Consider the following 8,768-nt stretch of genomic DNA (forward strand, 5'->3'; position numbering starts at 1 on the left):
GGATAGTGGGCACCTCCATCTTCATCTCTTGGCTTCTATATTTTTATTTGTTTGCTCCTGCATTTGAGCTTCTAACAAGGTGTGTGTTATTCGACAATAAAATCCAATACGCCTGTTTGAGGACATAAAGCAGTAGCGCAGGGGGAGATGCTAGAGCAGCTGACCCACCCCGGATCCACCCTCCGGCCCTGGCCTGGCCCCTGAGCTGCTGTGCTGAGGGCTGGGGCTGGATGCGGGTCTGATTACTGTCCAGCCCGAGGTGCAGCCTGTAATATCTGCTCAGGGCCATCGCGCGGGGACAACCCGTGTGACCCTGACACTGGGCGTGGTGCAGACCCTGCAGCCCCCCTCCCTTCAAATGGCCCTCGCTCCAGATGCCAGCTGCACTCTTGGGGTCCCAGCTTCCACTCGTGCTTCCGACTGACTGGCTGCAGATTCGAGAATTCCTACCTCCTCCTCTGGCTCGATCATTTGCCAGAACTACTCAGAGAATTCAGGAAAGCACTCTGATGGTGCTTATAGTTTCACCGTAAAGGACACAGATCAAGACCTGCCAGAAGAGGAGACCTCAAGGTGAAGTCTAGGGGGCGGGGCTTGAATGCAGAGCGTCTGGGCCCTCGGGTGCACCATCCTCCCGGCACGTCCCCGTGTTCCCAGCCCTGGAAGCTCATCTGAGCGAGGGACGTCTGGAGTTCTTATCAGGGGTTTATCACTGGGGCACGTTGAATCACAGGTCACGTGGCTGAGCTCAATCTGCAGCACCCCCACTTCCCCAGAGATCAAAAGTTTTGCCTGATATCACTTGGCTCAAAGTCCCAACCCTGTAACCCAGGTTGGTCTCTCTGGCATGAAGGGCTGGCATCCTGAGGCTGTGGCGGGCGTTAGCCACCTCCCTACCTCCCTTGCACAAACGCAGGTGTGGCCTGACGGTTTAGAGGCCCCCTCCCAGGAACTAGCCACAAAGACCTGCCACATTCTTCCTGTTAGGCCACATCGGCTTCCCACGGGCACAGCCAGGGTCCGAGGGAGCCACCTGGAAGCCACAGCCCTGTGGGGGAACCAGAGGACACCAACGTGCCGGCCGTGCTCCCCTGACGGATACCCAGGGGTTCCTGAAGCTCGAAAAGTGGTCGGGAGAAAACCCAGACATCCAAGATGTCAATTCTCCTGGCAGGAACAACAAAAGCGAGTAGGGGATGTTATTCAGAGTTGCAGGTGATCGCGAGTTCCCACATTTACTCTTTATGACTCCCTATGTTTGGATTTTTTTTTTTATTTTTTTTTTAAGATTTTTATTTATTTATTCATGAGAAACACACACACGGAGAGGCAGAGACACAGGCAGTGGGAGAACCAGGCTCCATGCAGGGAGCCCGACGTGGGACTCGATCCTGATACTCCAGGATCATGTCCTGGGCCAAAGGCAGGTGCTCAACCGCTGAGCCACCCAGGCTTCCCTGTTTGGATTTTTAAATGACTTTTCCACCTAAATGTAACTTTGGGGATTTAGCTTGTAATTAATCCTTTCGAGGGGACTCTGATAGCTTCTGGAAGTGAACTCTTTCAACCCATTTAAATATTTATAGACCGAGATAAATCTGTCTATGTTCTTAATCTGGTTGAGTATCTTGGCCACAGCCAGCACCAGGGAGTTGGTGACCGGCTGTACATGTAACTAAGCAAATCATTTCGTGGGAGTTTGTGTCTGTTCTGAGGAGCAGGGGTGTCGGGATGGAGGGGACCACTCCCGAGGCCTATCCTACCGTAGACTCGGTGTAACGTGTCGGATGAGATGCCTCACTTTACGGTGCCCCTTCTTCCCCATAAAGTGGAACGGATCACACTTTCTCCTGCTGCAGTGAAATAACCCGATGTCTGGGATTTGTCTAAAACTCCCTAAGAGGGGGAAAAACAACGGGAAGTGGATGGGCCAAGACTTGGGAAACATTGATAATCTTAGAGTGGAACGATGGGTACTCAGAGGTTCATTACATTTCTCTCTCTGCTTTGGTGCATGTGACTATTTCCAAAATAAAAAGCTAAAAAAAAATAATAATAACAATAATGCCCTCCTTGGTGTGCCGTGCAGGAACGTTCAGCAGTGTCCTCAGAGTACCTTTGCCTCTTGGAGAGGAGGATGGCACATAAATACATTCTGAGTTATTGCTCTGTGGCCCTCAAATGATTGTATCACCCCTGGAGGTATCGTTGACAAGGAGACAGAGAATAGATTAGGACCCACGGGACCCACGGGAACCACGGCTATGAAACACGAAGACGAAGCATCCGAGGCGTCGGATGCTACGCGGAGGATTTCATCTTAGTGTGACAAACTGGAAGCCCATCTGGGCAAATCGGCAACGTAGGAAATAAATTCGCAATATATCAAAAATATGTTGCCCACTAGCTGATAATTTATCTCTGCATCTCCGTATGTGTCACATTTCCAGGCTCGTAAATGATAAATAATAAATGTTTATTTATAAATCACCGGTTCCCAGCGGCAGATGAGCAGCCTGGATGAAGAGACGCGGCCGCAGACGCTGGTTCATTCCCACCAGTGCGACTCGGGTCCACATGTCCCCCTAGTTCGGGGAATCGGGGAGCCAGTGAGAAAAGTGGATACACTGAGGAAACCGGGCCTGTCCTCACTGGCGGCCGATCTCGTGAAAAGTGCATCTGAGGGCAGGGAGCAGCGGAGCACAGGAACACGGGCGGTCAGGTCTGCGCGGGTGCAAAGATGAACCAACGCACACGCATCCCTCCTCGGAAGAAGCCTGTTTGAGAAGACGTTGCAGCTGGCTTCCTGCAAAGCCCGGAGCTTTCTGGGGTAGTATAAAGGGAATGACCCGGTGTGAAATATCCCGAAAGGAGAAGAATGCCTCCTGGGGATGTCGGCGGCACCCCTCAGACACCTGGGGTGTACGGGTCCGCATGGGCCACGGCGCTGGCTGGGGGCGGGGGTGCACCTGCAGGTGCTCAGCCGCGCTTGGGCAGCAGGAACCCAGAACCTTGGACAAATATGACAGTTGTGGACAAAGGCAATGTGGTTGTGGCTGAAAGTGGGGAGGAAGATGTATGCAGAAGTATCCTGTACCTCTAGGCCTCCCGATTATTTATTAATTATTATTATTTTTTAAAGGTTTCATTTATTTATTCATTAGAGACAGAGAGAGAGGCAGAGACACAGGCAGAGGGAGAAACAGGCTCACCGTAGGGAGCCCAATGCGGGACTTGATCCCGGGTCCCCAGGGTCACGTTCTGAGCCGCAGGCAGACGCTCAACCGCTGAGCCACCCAGGCGTCCCACAGGAGGATCTTTAAGTCAGCAAAAAGTACCTTTTTTTTTTTGTTTTTTAGTAATCTCTGCCCCCCACATGGGGCTCGAACCCATGACCCAAGATCAAGCGTCACACACTCTTTCCACGGAGTCAGCCAGGTGCCCCAATAAGGAATAACTTTTGAAAAGACTTGTAAACTTTTACATAGAATTAGAAAAAGTTAGGCTAATTATAAATGATTTCCCCCCCCCCTTTTTTTTAAAGATTCTTTAATTTATTCATTTGAGAGAGAGAAACAAAGAGAGAGAACACAAGCCGGGGAGAGGCAGAGGGAGAGGGAGAGGGAGAAGCAGACTCCCTGATGAGCTGGGAGCCCAAATACGGGGCTTGATCCCAAGACCTGGAGATCACAACCCGAGCTGAGGGCAGACACCCGGCCATCTGAACCACCGGGCGCCCCTAATTATAAATGATTCCATCCTATTGGTGACAAACCTTCTAAAGAGCCTTATTAGGCCAGAACGTGTGTCCCTTGTTCACAATGAACAAAGGTAGGAAAAGGGGACACCCAGATACCAGCGAAGAGCACCCGCCGGGAGGGGGACCCGGACCTCGTCTTCTCTGTGCCTTGAACTTGTCCAGACGGTCCCTCCCCATAAAGGGACCCGGAGAGGCTCCCTCCGGCTCTAGAGCTCTGTGAGCTCTTTCTGTTTTCTGGAAACAGAATCCCTCCCTCCACGGATCCTGCCCGTTTGCACACAAGAGTACACGCATTTGCAGGTACGGAATCGTGTGGAGGCGACAGGCAAGAGTGCGGTCCAGCCGGACAGGCCGCAGGGCGGACAGACACACAGCCGCGTGGCGCGCGGGCCGTCGGACCCAGCCCACAGTCCGGCCCAGGCTTTGTGCTTTGCTTTCTCCTCGTTGAAAACTTGCTACAGAAACAGCAGCTCCGTCCTCTGATGTCTCAAGAGATGCTAAAGGCTCATTTCAGCAGGATTAGGAAACAGCCGAGAGGGAGAGGGAGAGGGAGAGGGATGGGCAAGAAGGAACAGAAGACTTTTCTGGCGCGAGGTGTCTGCGCGTGCTCAGAGCCCGCCCCCTCCTCACCCCTTGGGCCCCACCTGCAGCCTCCCCAGAGGCTCCAGCGGACCTGGGTCCCCGCGAGGGCCATGCGGCCTGCCGGTGGGCGGGGAGGCCGGAGAGGGGCCTGCAGCCAGGCCACCACCTCTCTGCCCCCCTGCACCCCCAGGCAGGAGTGTCTGAGCCCTGGGGGCTTGCACGGGTCGGAGGGGAGCCTTATACCCTTTGTGGGCGGACGGGAGCGGGAGGTGGGATTGGAAGGCACGTTTTTCTTTTCTTAAGATATTTTATTTTATTTTATTTTATTTTATTTTATTTATTTCTTTATTCATGAGAGACACAGAGAGAGAGGTAGAGATACAGAAGGAGGGAGAAGCAGGCTCCCTGTGGGGGAGCCCGACGCAGGATTCGATCCCAGGACCTGGGGGTCACGCCCTGAGCCGAGGGCAGACACTCAACAGCTGAGCCGCCCCAGCATCCCTGAAGGCCTATTTCTCTGGGGCTGACACTCAGCTGTGTAATCCCGCCAGGAAGAACCACGGGTAAGTGGCTAACTTGGCACAGGCCTTCCAGAACCGTCCACAGCAGCCGTGGCAGTCCACAGTGCCTGCCTGCTGTCCTGATGGCCTCCACATGCCATCATAAAGGCCTAAATAGAAATGAAGAGGGCTGGGACCCCCGGGTGCCTCAGTGGTTGAGCATCTGCCTTCGGCTGGGCATGATCCCAGGGTCCTTGGATCGAGCCCCACGTTGGGCTCCCTGCTCAGCGGGGAGCCTGCTTCTCCCTCTCCTCCTCACTTGTGCTCTCTGTCTCTGTCTCAAATAAATAAATACAATCTTAAAAAAAAAAAAAAGGAGATGGTGTTGTAGCTCAGGGCACCTGGGTGGTGCAGTCAGGGGAGCATCCAACTCTTGATTTCAGCTCAGGTCATGATCTCAGAGTTGTGAGATCAAACCCTGTCTGGGGCTCCAGACTCAGCGCAGAATCTACTTGAGATTCTCTCCTCCCTCTGCCCTTCCCTGCCCCCCCATAAATAAATAAAATCTTAAAGAGAGAGAGAGAGAGATGCTGCTGCAGCTTGAGTCCAAGGCCAAAGGCTGTCTGCTGGTAGATTCCTGCCTCTGGGGGGAGCCTGCCTTTGCTCTCAAGACCTTCCTTCCACTGTTGGGACGAGGCCCACCCCGTGACGCAGAGTAATCCGCTTTACTGATTACACGTTAATTGCATCTAAAAGAAACCTTCATGCCCACATCTAAACTGGTGCTTGACCAAACATCTGGACACCATGGTCCAGCCAAGCTGAGGTACAAAACTAAGCATCCCAGGTTCCAAAGCTCGGGAGGTACCGCCCCGCCCCCGTGCAGCTAAGCCCATGCCCAGAGCCAGCTGCACACACTTGTGTCGCTTTACAGTTCCTGCCCCTTGCGCTTCCTTCAGCCCATCTGAGCACGTCGGCAGCCCCCCGTCGAGGGGGACATGCACACAGCCGGCTGTGCCCCCGCGACCCCCGCCTGCTTCTGTGGTGCAGCGTGGGCCCCTCCTCTGCCCGCCGTGGGGTATTAGGTTTTAGCTGATCACTGACCTAGCCTAGAAATTCTCTTTCTCATTCCCTGTCTCTTTTTAAACATACACCAGACTATTATTGAGCCTTAAAAGGGAAGGAAATTCTGACCCGCGCCGTAATGTGAACCCCGAGGACACGATGCCAAGTGAAATAAGCCAGTCACAAAAGGACAAAGGCTGCGTGATCCCACGCGTACGAGGCACCTGGAGGAGATGGAAAGAAGAACCGTGAGTACCAGGGACGAGGCACAGAGCCCCCCCCCGGCCAGATGGAAGCGCTCTGTGGACACAGCAACGTGCCTGCACTCGAGGTCACTGCCCCCTGACATACAGTCAAAGCAGCAAACTTTATGTTACATGTTGTTCATCGTTAAGTGTGTTACATGGTTTCCAAAACTTGGGGATTTTTAGTTCTCTCTCTAGGACTGATTGGTGGCTTAGCGCCACGGAGAGCGAGAACATGCCTTGGAAGACTTAAAATCCTCCTGAATTCCTTGAAACCTGAGCATCCTCGCTGGCTGGCTCTGTCCTGATGCTGGTGATCATGTTTCGACTGTTCATTGACTTCATCAAGAAATGATCTCTTTGAAGACCTGGCATCTATCAGGTTGCAGAATCGGGTAATTCGGAGAATCGCTGGAACATACACTGTATTACGGTATTTGAACGGCTCCTGGCACGTGCTGGGTGTGACCCTGGAAGAGTGTGTAAAAACTCAACTCCAATTAGAGTAAAAAGCAGGCAGGATTGCACGTAGCATGTAACACCCAGCAGGGGACCTTGCACCTTCTGGGCTCTCATTACAGCTTAATAAGCAAGTGAGAGATGTAGATGAGGGGAAGAAAACTCCAGAAAGAGATCCTGCTGTGTAACAAATCAGAAGTCAGTTCAAAGAACGCCCCCTCTACTGTGTGACATTAAAGTCCAACCAGGTGGGGCGCCTGTGGGGCTCAGTCGGTTAAGCATCTGATTTCGGCTCTGGTCATGATCTCAGGGTTCTGGGATCGAGCCCCGAATGGAGCCTCACGCTCAGCAGAGGTGATCGTCCTCTCCTCTCTCTCTCTCTCTCTCTCTCTCTCTCAAATAAATAAAATCTTTTTAAAAGGTGTCCAACCAGCTGCTCTGAGAGCATGGCCCATGGGCCCCAAGGACCCCCAGGACCCATTCAGGGGAGTGTCTGTGGTCAGAACTATGGTTATAACAACACTGAGATGCTACTCGCCTTTTTCCCAAGGACCTGGGCCGAGCTGGTGCAGGAGCAACGGTAGGAAAAACCCGGGCTCCTCGGCACATCCAGGCAGTGGCATCAAGTCATGGACTCTGCACCTGCACCCACTCACCATCATACAGGATGGTTTCGGGACGCCTGGGTGGCTCAGCGGTTGAGCATCTGCCTTTGCCTCCGGAGTTCTGGGATCGAGTCCTGCATCGGGCTCCTGCTTCTCCCTCTGCCTGTGTCTCTGCCTCTTTCTGGGTCTCTCATGAATAAATAAATAAAATCTTAAAATAAAAAACAACAGGATGCTTTCTCTAAGGATGTGCTGAGGAAGCAGAATGTATCAACTAATTGCTATAAGGTTTGACTGCTGAGTATGCGAGTTTTGATATTCTGTGTAAGGAAATGGGAAGTGCCCTCATCAGGTTCCTCCGCTGCGGCCCCAAGTACGGCGAAGCCTGGAGGAAGGCTTGGGTGACGGTTTGAGCTGCCGTGGCTGCTGTTTCTCCATGGAACACCCCTCTCACTTGAAAGCACAAGTGACAGACAAACTTTTGCCTATTTAGACTCGGGGATTTGGCAGACATTTTCTTAAAAATGAACAAAGTAAGTTTGCCATTTCAAGGAAACCAACGGATGGGATTTGCTCTCAAGTGATAAAATGCAAAATCTCAAGTAAAAAATAAAATTCTGAAAAACTAAAAAAAAATAAAAATAAAAATAATAAAAATAAAAATAAAATTCTGAAAAACTTGGGGGCACCTGGCTGGCTCAGTCGGTGAAGCATCTGCCTTCAGCTCAGGTTATGATCCCAGGGGTCCTGGGATCGAGCCCCGCGTCGGGCTCCCTGCTCAACAAGGAGGCTGCTTCTCCTCCCTTCACCTGGCTCATGCTCTCTCCCTCTCTCAAATAAACAAAATCTTAAAAAAAAAAAATTCTGGAACTCTGAATTTGATCACATCGCAATGCTTAAAGACTGTTCGGATGAGGTGGTGATGTTGACAATTGTGACTTTTCATACTGTCTAGTGAAATGTACCAACACTTGCAGAATCTGTATAACTCGGGCAGCCCCGGTGGCCCAGTGGTTTAGCAGCACCTTCAGCCCAGGGCGTGATCCTGGAGACCCCGATGGAGTCCCGCGTCGGGCTCCCTGCATGGAGCCTGCTTCTCCCTCTGCCTGTGTCTCTGCCTCTCTCTTTCTCTGTGTGTCTGTCGTGAATAAATAAATAAATAAATCTCAAAAAAAATCTGTATAACTCAGTGGATTAATATTTTTCAAATGACCGGAGTGGCCGTGTGACAAAATCACGAATGGGTAATAGGTCCATTTGAAGTGCCGGAGAGACCAGTGGATTTTAGGCTAACAGCACAAAAAGTTCATTGATGCGGTGTTGGACTCCACATGGCCACACACCTTTCAGAAACGTCTACGTATAGGTTTTGCTGGGGTATCTATATAAATACTCCTGCACCTTCCAACTGCACATCTCTGCGAGGCCAAATTTCCTTCACATACATCATCTAAAACAATATACCACGACAGACTGAACACAGAAGCAGATATGAAAATCCAGCCATCTCCTCTTAAGCTACATATTAGAGACTTGCAAAAGTGTGAAACAT

The 8,768-nt window shown here is 51.7% G+C and overlaps 1 long non-coding RNA gene across 1 annotated transcript in view; it reads right to left on the bottom strand.

Annotated features, from left to right (window-relative positions):
* Positions 1-5,392: 5,392 nt before the first annotated feature.
* The window catches only part of LOC119867077, an 11,487-nt gene continuing 8,111 nt past the window's right edge, over positions 5,393-8,768 (bottom strand). Inside the window, exon 3 of the long non-coding RNA XR_005382440.1 lies at positions 5,393-6,622. This is a non-coding gene — a long non-coding RNA (uncharacterized LOC119867077). The remainder of the gene's footprint in view (positions 6,623-8,768) is intronic.

Source organism: Canis lupus, chromosome 31 (assembly GCF_011100685.1).
Source record: "Canis lupus familiaris isolate Mischka breed German Shepherd chromosome 31, alternate assembly UU_Cfam_GSD_1.0, whole genome shotgun sequence".
Lineage (NCBI taxonomy): Eukaryota > Metazoa > Chordata > Mammalia > Carnivora > Canidae > Canis > Canis lupus.